This window comes from Oryctolagus cuniculus, chromosome 8, assembly GCF_051225735.1.
Source record: "Oryctolagus cuniculus isolate XC-2025 breed Fujian yellow rabbit chromosome 8, ASM5122573v1, whole genome shotgun sequence".
Taxonomy (NCBI): domain Eukaryota; kingdom Metazoa; phylum Chordata; class Mammalia; order Lagomorpha; family Leporidae; genus Oryctolagus; species Oryctolagus cuniculus.
In genome coordinates, this window is record NC_142874.1 from 95,995,283 (window position 1) to 96,011,261 (window position 15,979).

The 15,979-nt window shown below is 43.6% G+C and overlaps 1 long non-coding RNA gene across 2 annotated transcripts in view; it reads left to right on the forward strand.

Moving 5' to 3' along the window:
* LOC138843525 (uncharacterized) overlaps positions 1–12,409 on the forward strand; it is a 56,259-nt gene extending 43,850 nt beyond the window's left edge. The window contains exons 1-2 of one of the 2 annotated variants that reach the window (XR_011378338.2): positions 2,054–2,405; positions 12,227–12,409. This is a non-coding gene — a long non-coding RNA (uncharacterized LOC138843525). Of the gene's footprint in view, positions 1–2,053; positions 2,406–12,226 lie in introns of those variants that run through there. The other variant, XR_016212397.1, reaches the window with a different exon arrangement.
* The last annotated feature ends 3,570 nt before the right edge of the window (positions 12,410–15,979 follow it).

The window sequence follows — 15,979 nt, forward strand, 5'->3', positions numbered from 1 at the left end:
TGAAATTACAGTAGCACAAAAGTTTGATATCTTACTTTGTCAGGATATGAGGCAGCATTGCCATATGCTACTGAGAGTGTTAATTCATTCAACCTTGGCCTAGAATGTTTTATAATATCTCTAAAAGATTATACATGCACATGAGCTTTTACCAAACAGTTCCTCTTCTGAAGGCTATTCCATAGACATACACGTGAAATGACATAGCATAATGGAAATTAATCAAACCATCCTTTACATTAGAAAAATATTTAAAAAGGCAACATTGGGCCTGGCGCTGTGGTGCAGCAGGTTAACGCCCTGACCTAAAGCGCTGGCATCCCCTGTGGGCACCAGTTCGAGACCCGGCTGTTCCACTTCCGATCCAGCTCTCTGCTATGGCCTGGGAAAGCAGTAAGAAGATGGCCCAAATCCTTGGGCCCCTGCACCCACATGGGAAACCCGGAAGAAGCTCCTGGCTCCTGGCTTAGGATCAGCACAGCTCCGGCCGTTGCGGCCAATTGGGGAGTGAACCATCAAATGGAAGACCTCTCTCTCTCTCTCTCTCTCTCTCCTTCTCTTTTCTCTGTGTAACTCTGACTTTCAAATAAATAAATAATTTTTTTTTTTAAAAAAAGGAACATTACAGGGATAGGGACTGGTTGAACAATGAGAATCAAAACAGAAGAAACAGGTTCTGGGGTGATGCTGGCATCCTATATGAGTACCTATTCAAGTCCCAGCTATTCCACTTCCCATCCAGCTCCCTGCTAAAGGGCCTGGGAAAGCAGCAGAAAATGGCACAAGTACTTGGGCCCCTGCTACCCATGTGAGACACCCAAATGGAATTTCATGCTCCTGGCTTCAGCCTGCCCCAGTCCCAGCTGTTGCAGCCATTTGGTGAGTGAACAAATGTATGATGCTTTCTCCCTCTGTCTCTTCTGCCACCCTCTACACTCTCCCTGTAACTGCATTTCAAACAAATTAATAAATCTTTTTTAAAAAGAAATAAATAGGATCTGGAATTCTACAACACAGTGGGATGAATATAGTCCACAATAATGCATTATTTACTGCATAAAAAATGGGAAGACAGGAACTGGTAAGTGCCAAACAAAGAAAAGATAAGGAAATAAAAATGCTAATTGCCTGATTTTATTAGTTTATGCCATGTATACACATGTTGAAGTATTGCACTGGGGACCAGGTGTTTAGCCTGTTGGTTAAAATGCCAACATCCCACTTTGGAACTCCTGGATTGGATTCTAGGCTCTGATCTTAATTCCAGCTCCTGCCAGTGCAGACCCTGGGAGTCAGGGGTGATAGCTCAAGTAATTGGGTTCCTACCACCGTTGTATGAGACCTAGATTAAGTTTTTGGCTCCTGGCTCCTGGCTCCAACCCCAGCCATTACAGGCATTTGGAGAGTGAACCTCAAATAGGATAGGAGCTCTGTTTGTCTCTCTATCTCCATCTCTGTATCTCTCAAATAAATAAAAAAAAATTTAAAAAAAGAAATATTGCACTGTAACCCATAAATGTACACAAGTATTACATGTTAGTCAAAAAATTTCTTAAACATAGCCGGCGCCACGGCTCACTAGGCTAATCCTCCGCCTTGCGGTGCCGGCACACCAGGTTCTAGTCCTGGTCGGGGCGCTAGATTCTGTCCCGGTTGCCCCTCTTCCAGGCCAGCTCTCTGCTGTGGCCAGGGAGTGCAGTGGAGGATGGCCCAAGTACTTGGGCCCTGCACCCCATGGGAGACCAGAAGAAGCACCTGGCTCCTGCCATCGGATCAGCGCGGTGCGCCGGCCGCAGCGCACTGGCCGTGGCGGCCATTGGAGGGTGAACCAAAGGCAAAAGGAAGACCTTTCTCTCTGTCTCTCTCTCTCACTGTCCACTCTGCCTGTCAAAAAAAAAAAAAAAATTCTTAAACTTAAAACAAGCAAACACAGAAAAGACTGTATTAAACGGGTCAAATAATTTATTTTTCATCTATAAAATAAATCAGTGCATCTTTGCAGATAATAGATCTTTCTATATTCTTTTTTTTTTTTTTTTTTTTTTTTGGACAGGCAGAGTGGACAGTGAGAGAGAGAGACAGAGAGAAAGGTCCTTCTTTTCCATTGGTTCACCCCCCAATGGCTGCTGCAACATCCGAAGTGATCCGAAGCCAGGAACCAGGTGCCTCTCCTGGTCTCCCATGTGGGTGCAAGGCCCAAGGACCTGGGCTGTCCTCCACTGCACTCCCGGGCCACAGCAGAGAGCTGGACTGGAAGAGGAGCAACCGGAACAGAATCCAGTGCCCCAACTGGGACTAGAACCCGGGGTGCCGGCGCCGCAGGCAGAGGATTAGCCTAGTGAGCCGCGGCACCGGCATCTATATTCTTAGTGGTGGCATCTACAAATGTGCTAAACAAAAAAAAGGTAACACAACCAACAGTATATATAATATACTCACATTTGTGTGCATGGATAGTTTGAATATATACTACTTTGTATATGTACTTTCTGTACATATATACTCAAAAATAAGCAGTAGTACAGAGATACAATTTTTAAAGGTACATTTAGTGACGTTATCAGCTAGATAAGTAAGGAATGTAAATTTCTTCCATCTCCTACTGTCCATCCTACATTTCTCTAGTTCTCCCTCCATGTTGGCTTTGTCCTAAAGCTTGTTTCTTATGGTCAGGAGATGGCCATAGTAGTATGAGTACTCACAGACACAACTTACAGCAAGAAAAGTATAGTGTTGCTTCAGGCTCAGTGTCCTCTGAGTGAAGAAATCTTCCCAAAAGCCCTCTAGTGGACATCACCTAAATGCCACATTGGCTGGTTTTGGTATACCTGCCCAGTCCTCACCCTGCCACTGGAAAAAATAATTGGGTTTACCATAAACAGCTCACACCAGTGATGCTCAACCTGAGGTGATTTAGCCCTCCAGAGGTACTTGACAGTTTCTAAAGGTATTTTTGGTGTCACATGATAGACAAAAGGTGCAAATTCTACCATTGAGTAGAATCCAGCGTTAGTGCTAAACACTCTACAGTGCCTAGAACAGCCCTCCTAAGCAAGAATTACCTAACTCCAAATGTTGACAATGTGGTAACTGACTTAGATAGACCCATGTTGGTAAGTCAACCTCCATAACCTCTGCAAAAACCTTGACTTGAATAAGGTCAAATTTATCTGCTTATCCTCTCAGTTATGCCGCCTCTTCTAACTTTCTACCATGGGTGATGTACCTCTGCTTTTGTCTAGAATAAGGAAACTATAAGAAGGTGCCAGTAGGACTCCAGAAGATGAGAACTCCTGGGGCCTGTGTTGTGGAACAGCAGGTTAAGCTGCGCCTCCAGTGTTGGCATCCCATATGGATGCCAGTCCAAGTCCTGGCCGCTCCACTTCCCATGCAGCTCCCTGCTAATGTGCCTGGGAAAAGCAGATGATGGCCCAAGTGTTTGGGCTCCTGTACCCATGTGGGAGATCCAGATAAAGCTCCAGGCTCCTGGCTTCAGCCCGGCCCAATCCTAGCTGTTGTAGCCTCGTGGGGAATGAACCAGCAGATGGAAGATCCCTCTGTCTCTCTCCCTCTCTCTCTCTGACTTTCAAAGAAATAAATATTTTTTAAGAAAGGTAAGAACTGCTGTTTCCACATGGAGAAAGCTAAGCTATAGATCTATAGATATTCTCTATATTAAGTAGGGAAAATAAAAAGGAGAGACTATTTGAGAATAGCAAAATAATTGCTAAAATTTAATTTACTGTATTTGGAGGATGAGAGAGAGTCCATCACTGGAGGGATGATGACAAGATTTTTAGAAAAACAGAGACTGGAAGATGACTTTATTATTGACCAGGGTAAAGAGTTCAGGAAAACAAACATTTAGATGAGGTAAAAGAAGACTCATATGGTGTTTTAGTTGTTTTTAAGATTTAGTTATTAATTTGAAAGAGTTACACACAGAGACAGAAACAGAGAGAGAGGTTCTCATCCACTGGTTCACTCGGCTGGTTCACAATGTCTGAGGCTGGGCTGGGGCTGGGACTGGGCCAGGCTTGAGCCAGGAGCTTCATTGGGGTCTCCCACATGGGTGTCAGGGGCCCAAACATTTGGGTCATCTTCCACAGCTTTTCCCAATGCATTAGCGGAGAGCTGAATCTAAAGTGGAACAGCTGAGACTCAAACTGGTGCCTATATAAGACACTGGCGTCGCAGATTGCGGCTTTATCTGCTAGGCCACGACACTGGCTGACTTATATGGTTTTGATATGAGCAGGGAGATAGCAAACAAAGAGGAGCTGAGGGTTGCTAGTATGTGCACCACAGCTCCACACGCACCACCCTTACCCCCACCCTGTTCCCTGCAGGCTGCTGCTGCCCAGGTTCCACTGCTAAGACCCAGTACTGGCTAGAAATATCCAATATTGTTGCAGACTGTGTTCCTGCAAGGATCTCTAGGTCATTACCATGTTGTTATAATAAAATTACCATGACTGACACAATCACCCCCCTCATTCATCTAACGCCATGACATTTCCAAGATTTAAAAAACAGGGGGAGCATAGAAACTGATAGTATTCAAGGCTGGCCCCAAACTCCACCCTCTGAATATTCAGTTAAGTCTCACCCCAACCACCACTCACTATGTTTCCAGATAGTATGGTCTCAAAACTTGTTCATTGCAGTTCTCTCTCCTGAAGTTGTTCAGGCTCATTTCTGGAGTTTGTACTTTCACTTTAAACTAATCTCATTTGTATCTGTGTCTCTTCCTTGAATTCTTTGTCATGTGGAGACAAGAACTTGGACCAAGCCTAGTCAGGGGCCACCTCCACAACTTTTTACACTATTTACCTTCATCAGCATTCATCTGGCTGTAATGATCAGCATTAATTTTATAGGGTTGAACTTGAGTATTATGACCTGTTCAGTAGTGGCAAATGTCATGACTTTGTTAACATGACAAAAGGAGATTCTTGGCATACAGGTCAGTTCCCATGCTTGCATTCTAGGGCCTGAGCAATGCAGGCAACACACAGTCAAATTCATCCTTCTGGGCATTTCTTTTTAAGATGAGAAGGAGACCACCAACAGTCCCATCCCCTTTGTTAAAACATTTTTTTGTTATTGTTCAAGCAGGCTACATTGCAACCACTTAGTTTTAAGCTTCTTGGTTACCAGTCACAACCATTTTGCGCTTCCCTAAACTTACACCCAAGTCATCGTGATTGAATTAAAAAAAAAACACTTTATTTTATTTATTTGAAAGGCAGATTTATACAGAGAGAAGAAAAGACACAGATATCTTCCATTCCCTGGTTCACTCCCCTAATGGCTGCAACAACCAGGGCGAGACCAAGCCAAAGCCAAGGTCTTCTTCCAGGTCTCCCATGTGGGTACAGGGGCCCAAACAATTGGGCCATCCTCTGCTGCATTTCCAGGCACATAAACAAGAAGCTGGTTCAGAAGTGGAGCAGCTGGGACTCAAACTAGTACCCATATGAGATACTGGTGCTGCAGGTGATGGCTTAGGCTGTTACACCACAATGCCAGCCGCATCGTTATTAAATTTTGGTAATTTCTACTTACTGGGGGAGCTATCTCTGATATGACATTTCACCTTGAATTTTTTTATTAAGTCCTTTATTAGCCAGAAACTGAGAGCAGGCTCATGCCTCTAGATCTCTGGACCCCAAGCAGAGGCAAGGGTCGGGCTTTTAAAGCTGAAAACTGCCTTCCCATTTGGAGGGAAACAAATAGGAACAAGGTACAGGGAGCAACATTTGGCCGTTACTGTTTTACAAACAATTGCAGATGCTATTCAGAACAATTACAGGTGCTGGGTGTACTGCCAAACAGGATTCAGTGGGGAGACTTCACAGAGCCACAGCCTGGGTTTTGAAAAGTCCTGGAGTTGTTCACATGGAGTGGGTGAAAATAGAGACATCGGCCAATATGGAGTCACTTCAGTTTCTCCTTCCACTTCATTCCCCACTTCTTTTTAGTAAAGAGTCAAAGCATTTGGTCGTCTTCATTGTCCAAAGGGTTATAATGAGCACTCAAATGAGTTTAACAGAAGCTATGCATTGCTTGGTAAAGTTAGCAACCAGTTAAGGATACAAGGACCAACAATTACTAGCCTGATGAGAACGAGTGAGTCCAAGACAAGTTAGGAGGGTAGTCAGCCAGGGATTCCAGTTAAACCAGATATGGTACTAGGAGATGTTTGTTTCTCCTTTTTGTTGGCATTCTAGATTTTCTTTTGTAGGATGTCTTATTATGTCTGATTTGTTATAAAAATAGCAGGATTCATCTGATGACACACAGAAACCCCCCTGAGAGAGAAACAGTAGATCCAGTCCCTGTCTATTTTGTAGGACAACCTCTGCGAGAGACACTACCTGGCTGTGTAACAGAACAATAGAAGATTGGTCACCTTCAATTTTTTAAGAACTTAGAAACTACCAGTCCAAAGGTGAATGTTCTAATTCCAGGATATTTAGTTGTGGAAGAGACAATTAGAGAAATAGACCAGTCCACTAGCAGTCTTAGCTTGGGGTTATACTTTTGTCTGCTACTGCACCCGTGATAGCTGTGCTAGGCCAAATGGATTACAGATCACCCTATGCTTGGTCCCAAAGCTATAGCATTTTAACTTATATTTAGGAACATGCCCTCCAAGACAAGGAAGATGGGAAATGGAGAGGTGAAAGGCTTCTCACCACTTGTTTTGCCAATAGAATTTGGTCATGTCCCTCTAGATGACCCCTCTCTTCATGATTACCTCTTGGTGGTTTCCTGTTCTTCTCTGCCAGAGGGCATCAGTTGGGACCATCCAATCTGTTAGATAGATTCTATTGAATTGGGATGTCAAAGGAGAAGGGGTCAAGGTCTTGGCTTCTTTCTACTAAGGAAGCTTATTGATTTCTATAAAAATTTGCATACCAAGGGGGATCAAAAAGGGTAACCTGTGTAAGGCACAAAATAAAGGGCAAAGGGTGTCTCTTTTCTTATACTTGCATAACTAAAAGCAGCCACACTAGTGATTCTTAGAAAAAAATGTGCTGTAACGTGAAATTCTATCTCCAGTTGGAGTAGAAGTTGACAATTTTTTTAGTTTGTGAAGACAAATATCTTTTTTCACCTAATCGGGTAATGAATGCATTACATTTTCTCATTTTGTTGTCACTTGGCAGCATGCCTTTCTTGTAGCTTTGTGAATCACCCAAGTTTACCCCACACACACCTCCCATTTTTGTTATTATTTAAATTATTGGTCCAGTGCAACAACTTGGTACTTAGAAATATTTGAATCATTCCTAACCAACTTCCTCTTGGCTCAGAATCTTCTGAACACTTATTTTTCTTTCTTTTTATCTAGACTCAAATGCATTTTCTGATCTTATATCAGTACCTCACCAGTTTCATCAGCTTGAATGACATTTGTCTTATAGATACTCTCCTCAGAGTCTAAGAGCTATTTTTCTCCTAATTTTAAATATTATTTTTGTGGCTGCTGCTGCAGTGCCAGCATCCCATATGAGCACTGTTTCGAATCCCAGCTGCTCCATTTCCAATCCAGCTCCCTGATAATGTGCCTGGGAAGGCAGTGAAAGATGGCCTAAGTCCTTGGACCCCTGCACCTACATGGGAGAGTCAGGAGAAGTTTCTGGTTCCTGGCTTCAGATCAGCACAGCTGTGGCCGTTGCAGCCATTTATTGTGTGAGCCAGCAGATGGAAGACCTCTCTCTCTCTCTCTCTCTCTCTCTCTCTCTCTCTCCCCCCCCCCCTCCCTCTCTGTAACTCTGCCTTTCAAATAAATAAATACATCTTTGGAAAGTAGTATTTTCAAGCTTTCATTTTATTTGAAAGGTGTAGGTGGTGGTGGGGGGGGGGTGACGGGGGACTGATCTTCCATGGTTTATTCACTACTTAATCACTCCTCAATCACTCCTCAAATGTCCACAATAGCCGGAGCTGGGCCAAGCTGAAGCCAAGAGCAAGGAACTACATCTGGGCCTCCTGTGTGGGTGTCAGGGACACAAGTACTTGAGCCTTCATCTGCTACCTCCCAGAATGAACATTAGCAGGAAACTGAATCAGAACTGTACAGGAGCTAGGACTTGAACCAGGCACTCTGGTATGGCGTGCGGGCATCCTTAGTGGCGGCTTTACTCACAGTGCCACAATGCTAGCCCTGAGGTTACCACTGTAAAACATTGAAGTGCATAGCTCTGGATGTTTTCTTTTTTTTTTTTTTTTTTAAGATTTTATTTATTTATTTGAGAGGTAGAGTTACAGACTGTGAGAGGGAGAGACAGAAAGGTCTTGCTTCTATTGGTTCACTCCCCAAATGGCTGCAGCAGCAGGAACTGTGCCGATCTGAAGCCAGGAGCCAGGTGCTTCTTCCTGTTCTCCCATGAGGGTGCAGAGGCCCAAGGACTTGGGCCATCCTCTACTGCTTTCCCAGGCTACAGCTGAGAGCTGGATCAGAAGAGGAGCAGTGGGGACACGAACCAGCGCCCATATGGGATGCCAGCACCACAGGCAAAGGATTAACCTATTGTGCCATGGAGCTGGCCCCCAAATGTTTTCTTATTATTGCTCTTTGAAAATATTGGTTGGTTTTACTGTATTGTGGTCAAAGCTCATTCATTTTATAATGTCCATGCTGGTCAATCTGGCTAACCACTCAACTGCATATGATCTTAGCTTGCCTCAGCTTTTCTTCTGTAGCAAACACTCCTTTCTTGGCAGCCCATTACTCTCTCCATTTTCTGTAACCTGCTCTTCTTTCCCCTCCAACTATGGAGTCACAAAAGCTACTAAATTGTTACAAATGCCTTCTCCCACCCTGGTCAGAGTTGACCAGTCCACAGGTGATCATAGAATCCAAGTTTGGTCCTTCATCATAACACCCACCCTTGCTGGACTTGGTTGACGGGCACAAGCACCTGACCCAGAACTCTGCCGTCCATATTATTGCTTTAACACAGGACCACTGAAGTCGGTACCATCATGGTGGCAAAGCCTTTGGGATGTCGGTGAGGTCCAGAGGTTTTAGCAGCCAAGTTTCCTTCCATTTGCAGGAAGTCGATTTATAGTGAGAATGAAGCAGACATGGAGGACACAGATAAGAGACAGGAAGTTTTGGAGTCATTCAGGTTCCCTGCTCCTGAGACCTACTTGCATTCTTATCCTTTCTAAGTTCTTCCAAATCAAAGAGACTCAGGATTAAGTCCCCTCTTTTGCTTATGCTAGGTTCCTAAATAACAAACATATCCTCTTCTGTCTAAGGAAACTCTGATTTCATTCCTTCCATCTCTGGAACATTTCTTTGTTTAGGTGGTAATGAAACATTTTAAGGTATGCCACTAAGGTTACATTAGGCGATTGTGATAAATACAGGTTGCTCTTTCTACAGGAAATACCTATCAGAAGCCATTGGATCAGACCAGCAGTACTTTTTGCTTGTTACCAGTATGTGAATGAAAATAGGCAGTGAGTGACAAAGGCAGTGGGCAGATTTACAGTCAGAATCATATTTAATACTCTGTGGAGCATTAAGCCATCAAAGCTTATTTAAGTCAGAGTCAAGTGAAAATATTCCTTCCTCATATCCACTCATATTTTCAAAGTTCAAAGTACATTTTTCATCAATCTGTTTACAATCTCTGATGAATTTGATGTCATATTAATTACTAGTACTCAGACTAGAAATTCCATTTGTAGTATGGCAAGTTCTGACAAAATGTCTCAACATTAATTTATTGAAAATTTTCTTTTTTAAAAACAAATTTATTCTTATTTATTTGAGAATCAGAGTAAAGAGAGAGAGTGAGAGATAGAAAGAGAGAGATCTTCCATCTGCTGGTTCACTCCCAAATGGTCACAACAGCCAGGACTAGGTCAGGCTGGAGCCAGGTTTCATCCAGGTCTCCCACATGGTGCAGGGGCCAAGCACTTGGCCATCCTCTACTACTTTCCCAGGTGCATTAGCAGGGAGCTGGATCAGAAATGGAGCAGCCGGGGCTCAAACTGGTGCCTATATGGGATGCCTAGGTTGCAGGAGGTGGCCTTACCCACTATACAACAATACCAACCCCACACTTCTGATCCAGCTTCCTGCTTGTAGCCTGGGAAAAGTAGCAGAAGATGGCCAGTTCTTGGGCCTCTGTCACTCATGTGAGAGACCCAGATGAAGCTCCTAGCTCCTGGCTTTGGCCTGGCTCCCCCCTCACTGCTGCTGCTGCTGACTGTGGAATCAAACAGCAGATAAAGACCCTCCCCCTCTCCTTCTTTCCCTCCCTCCATTTCTAATTCTGACATTCAAATAAATAAATAAACCTTTTTAAAAAACTTAAAAAGAAATGGAAATTCCACCAAATTAATGGGAATACATCATATATTGAAGCCACCTGAATCAGCCATGCAGGCAGCAGCTTAACCGTCTATGCCATGACACCAGCCCCAACAATATATTAGTTTAAACCTTTTTTATGCCAAAAGATATATCAGGTACATCAGCAGCATTTGGGGCTTCTGCTTGGTTTTCAACAGTCTGAGATTTATAGAGCTGTTCCATGTGGTAGACTGGTGAAATAAATCAAGATATGATAGGAAATACTACCCCTGCATCCTTTCAAGCTTTAAGAGTGCTATTATCAATCACTATTCTTCTGATAAATATATTTCTTTTGGTTCTCTATCTTTTTTTTAAGATTTATTTATTTATTTGAAAGTCAGAGTTACACAGAAAGAGGAGAGGAAGAGAGAGACAGAAAGGTCTTCCTTCTGTTGGTTCACTCCCCAGATGACCGCAACAGAGTTGAGCTGAGCTGATCTGGAGCCAGGAGCCAGGAGCTTCTTCCTGGTCTCCCATACGGGTGCAGGGGCCCAAGGACTTGGGCCATCTTCCACTGCTTTCCCAGGCCATAGCAGAGAGCTGGATCCGAAGAGAAGCAGCCGTGACTAGAACTGGTGCCCATATGGGATGCCGGTGCTTCAGACCAGGGCGTTAACCCACTGTACCACAGCACCTGCCCCTGGTTTGTTATCTTTTTCTAAAAAGCTTTTCTTATTTGAAAGACAAACTGACAGAGAGAAAGGGAGACATATTTTATTTATTGTCTTACTTCCAAAATACCCATATCAGCCCAGGTAGAACCAGGCCAAGGCCAGGAGCCTGGGTCTCTCACATGGGTGTCAGGGACTGAGGCACTTGAGCAAAGTGCATTAGCAGGAGGCTGTATTGGAAGAGGGGTGGCCTGGACTTAAATCATAGTGACATGGGATGTGGGTGTCCCAAGAGGTAGCTTAAACAGCTGCACCACAACCCCCACCCCTGGTTTATTATCTTAATTAGAGTAAGGGGAGGGGCAGTTTTAGAGGCCTGCATTGGACCTTACCCCTTATGATAGCTCTTTTCCCATGGGCCAAGAGGCCAATTATCAAGTGTGCCTATTTTGGTTATACCTACACCATGGGTTTGTTGATGGAGTAGACTCTCTGTAAGCCAGACCCTGACCAGGATCCCATTTAATACCTCAATGCCACATAACTACACTGGGGCTAGAATAATGCTACGGTGCTGGGTATCAGTTTCAGGGCAGACCTGAATCTAACAATATTAGAAATGTTTGAGGCACAGCGGGTTAAAGCCCTGGCATGCAGCACCAGCATCCCATATGGGCAATGATTTGACTCCCGGCTGCTCCTCTTCCAATCCAACTCTCTACTATGGCCTGGGAAAGCAGTGGAAGATGGCCCAGGTCCTTGGGGCCCTGTACCTCTGTGGGAGACCCAGAGGAAGCTCCTGGCTCCTGGCTCCTGGCTCCAGATCAGCTCAGCTCAACTCTGTTGCGGTCATTTGGGGAGTGAACCAACAGAGGGAAGACCTCTCTCTCTGGCTCTGCCTCTCTCTGTAACTCTGCCTTTCAAATAAACTAAATAAATCTTTGAAAACAAAAAAGAAAGAAATATTTGAATAGTCCCCCTTTCCAAGGCATGCAATTGCCAAATGGCTGTAGATCCCTTTGGGAAAGACTGTGGGACTATCAGCCATACTGCTTGCTGCGGTTCTTTTCTCCTGATACCTAACTTCATCAGCCAATGGGGTTTTGAATCTAAAAGTTGGCAGAAATCCAGGAACAAGACAGAAGATTGTAATGTTTTATCAGTAAATCTTCCTTTGGTATCCTTACCAACCATCACTGATTTCTTTCTTTCTTCTCTCTTTTTTTTTTAGAATACGCCTTGTTGGGGGCCCATCTGTTTTGTACCTGGAGACTCCATGTCTTAGTAACTATTTCCATAACTCTGAGGGACAGGCCCCCTTGAGTGCTACACACTTTCGAACATCCAAAATATCCTTATCAATTCATATTTATTAAAAGATTAACATCTAGAGGCTCTCTGTGAAGGGTGGACAAGTGTTCATTGTACTATTTCAATGTTTTTTCTAGTAAATAATGGAACAAAGGTAAAAACTATGAACAAAATAAATATTGAAACTAAGGATAAGAATTATTGACTATATATATTTTTAAAGATTTATTTACTTGAAAGGCAGAGTTATAGAGAGAGAGGGAGAGACGCCAAAAGAGATTTTGAATCCGCTGGTTCACTCTGTAAAAGGCTACAACAGCCAGTGTTGGGCCAGGCCAAAGCCAGGAGCCAGATGCTTCATCTGGGTCTCCCACATCGTTGACAGGGAGCCAAGCACTTGAACCATCTTCCACTGCTTTTCCAGGCATATTAGTAGGGAGCTGGATAGGAAGTGAACAGCCAGAATATACCATCACCCATACAGGATGGCAGCATTGAAGGCAGTCACTTAACCCCCTATGCTACTACACCAGTCTCAGCAATATATTATTTTAAATCTTTTTCATGCCCAGAGCTTTAAGTTTGTTGTGATGTGTTATGCTGATACCACACTTTTGTGGAGAGTAACATGAATTCATATATATAAAGGTCAAAATTATGTTTGTGTGCTATAAACCATTTAATTCTAATGGTGAAAATTCATCCTGAGGGAGTCATCTAAGATATAAAGAGAAATTTCTCATGAGTATATGCATTGGAGCATATTCAAAATAGGAGAAAGCTGGAAACAACTCAAATATGTAATCATGGAAATAGTTAAGGAAATTGTGATCTATCTATTCAGTGGAATATTCTCTTTTTCAAAGATTCATTTATTTTAAAGGCACAGTGACAGAGAGAGGAAAAGAGGAAGAGAGGTGGATGGGGAGAGAGAGAGAAAGAGAGATATTCCATCTGCTGATTTACTACCTAAATGCCTGCAAAAGCCAAGGCTGGGTCAGGATATGGGCATCTATTTTTTTTTTTAAGATGTATTTATTTATTTGGAAAAGTGACAGAGGGAGACAGAGAGAGAAAAAAAAATCTTCCATCCACTGATTCACAGCCAGGTCTAGGCTAGACCAAAGCCAGGAAGTATATCCTGGTGTCCCACATGGGTATCAGGGGTCCCAAATACTTGAGCCCTCTTTTGCTGCCTTCCTAGTCACATTAGCAGGAAGCTGGATCAGAAGCCAATACCATGACTTGAACAGGCACTTAGATACAGGACGCCGGCAACAGTGGAATTAGGCATTGTGACCAGTGTCTTAATCAATAGCTGCTTTTTTTTGTAATTAGCAAAATATTAATTTCCCCTGTTTTTTTTTTTAACGTTAATTACTGATATTTTCCAATATATTTCCAAAATCTCTTTCAGGGGACCGGTGTTGTGGTGTGTGGGGTAAAGCTGCTGCCTGGGACACCAGCATCCCATATGGGCAAAGGTTTGTGTCTTGCCTGCTCTGCTTTCAGTCCAGCTCCCTGCTAATGGCCTGGGAAAGCAGCCCAGGTAGACCCATGCCACCCATATGGGAGACTGGGAAGAGGCTCCTGGCTCCTGGCTTTGCCTGGCCCAGCCCTGGGTGTTGCAGCCATTTGTGGAGTGAACCAGTGAATTGAAGATCTTTCCCTCTGTCTCTCCCTCCCTCTCTGTAATTCTGCCTTTAAAATAAATAAATAAATCTTTTTAAAAAATCTCAGGATGAGATAATATCCTGTTTATCCATATTGTCATCTTATTTTGTTGTAAAATGAAAATGTTATCACATTAAACTCCCCTTTGAAAAATTTCTCTACTTTCATTGGGAAAGAAACAAAAACATGGAAGATTATAAGGGAGAACTTTCAAACAAAGTCAGTTTTTTTTTTTTTAAGGCACCATTCCATAAGTTGCCTTGCTATCAATCCAACAGTATATTTCATAAGTTGACCTAGCATGGCATTTTGCCATTTCTCAGAAATCACTTTTACATGCTAAATATACCTAGTCTGCCAATGTACAGATCTGGCAGACCCTTCACCATTCTCAAAAGCTGACTTTCAAGACGGGCGTTGTGGTGCAGCCAATTAAACCACCGTCTGCTGCACTGACATCCCATATGAGCACCAGTTCAAGCCATGGCTACTCCATTCTGATCCAAATTCCTGCTAATGTGCCTGGGAAAGCAGCGGAAGATAACCACGTGGGACACCTGGATGAAGCTCCTAGCTGCTGACTTTGGCCTGGCCCAGTCCTGGCCATTGCAGCCATTTGGGGAGTGAACCAATGGATAGAAGATCAATCTCTCTCTCTCTCTCTCTCTCTCTCTCATTCTCTCTTTGCCTTTCAAATAAAAATAAATAAATCTTTTATTATTTAAATCTGACTTTCTATAATCTCAGGGATGGATGTGATAAAGTTTGGCTCCCTGTGTCCTAATTTTCCATTACAGATCTCTGGTTGCTATTGGTCAATTTGTACTCAATGCATCCATGGAGAAAACAAGAGTTTTCCCTACAGGGGCTGGTATGGTGGCACAGCAGGTTAAGCCACTGCCTGTAACAACAGCATCCCATATCAGAGTGCCAGTCCAAGACCCAAGTCCCAGTTGCTTCACTTCCAGTCCAGCTCCCTGCTAATGTACCTGAGAAGATGGAAGAAGGTGTCCCAAATACTTGTGCCCCTGCCACCCATATTGGATATCCACATAGAGTTTTGGACTCTTAGCTTTGGCCCAGCCCAGTCCTGGCAGTTGTGGCCATTTGGGGAGTAAAACAAAGGATGGAAGATCTCTCTGTCTCTATCCCACACTATCTTTCAAATAAATAAAATTAAATCTTTTTTTTTTTTTTTTGACAGGCAGAGTGGACAGTGAGAGAGAGAGACAGAGAGAGAAAGGTCTTCCTTTGCCGTTGGTTCACCCTCCAATGGCTGCCGCTGCAGCCGGCGCACCGCGCTGATCCGATGGCAGGAGCCAGGATCCAGGTGCTTTTCCTGGTCTCCCATGGGGTGCAGGGCCCAAGCACCTGGGCCATCCTCCACTGCACTCCCTGGCCATAGCAGAGAGCTGGCCTGGAAGAGGGGCAACCGGGACAGAATCCGGCGCCCCGACCGGGACTAGAACCCGGTGTGCCGGCGCCGCAAGGTGGAGGATTAGCCTATTGAGCCACGGCGCCGGCAAAATTAAATCTTTTTATCAAAAAACTTTTCTCTATATAGCAAATTTTTAATACAGATTTCTCATTTTTCCCCAAAAAACTATAAATGGCATTTTTTGTATAGTTAACATACAGATATGGTCAAAGTATGATTTCATGGATCACATTGCTTTTTGCCATACAAAGAGAATTTTTTTTATTATGTTCAAAGAGGGAGAGAACAAATCTCATAGGGAATACACTCAATGGATTAGGTACATCAGTGACATAGTAAATGAGTTCCAATATTATTATTGAAGCCTAGTTGCACAATAGGACAGAATCAGGCCTCTGTGCAAAATCAAGTCAGTGACATTTGAGGTGTGCCATTGTATGAAAAGTTCCCAGGGGAGATGGTAGCCAACACTACCAACAATCAGAAACCCCTGACAGCACAAGTAAAGTCCCTCAACCCTAGAGTTGGTGGGTAAGTGCATCCTGGGAGATCAGCTCAGAT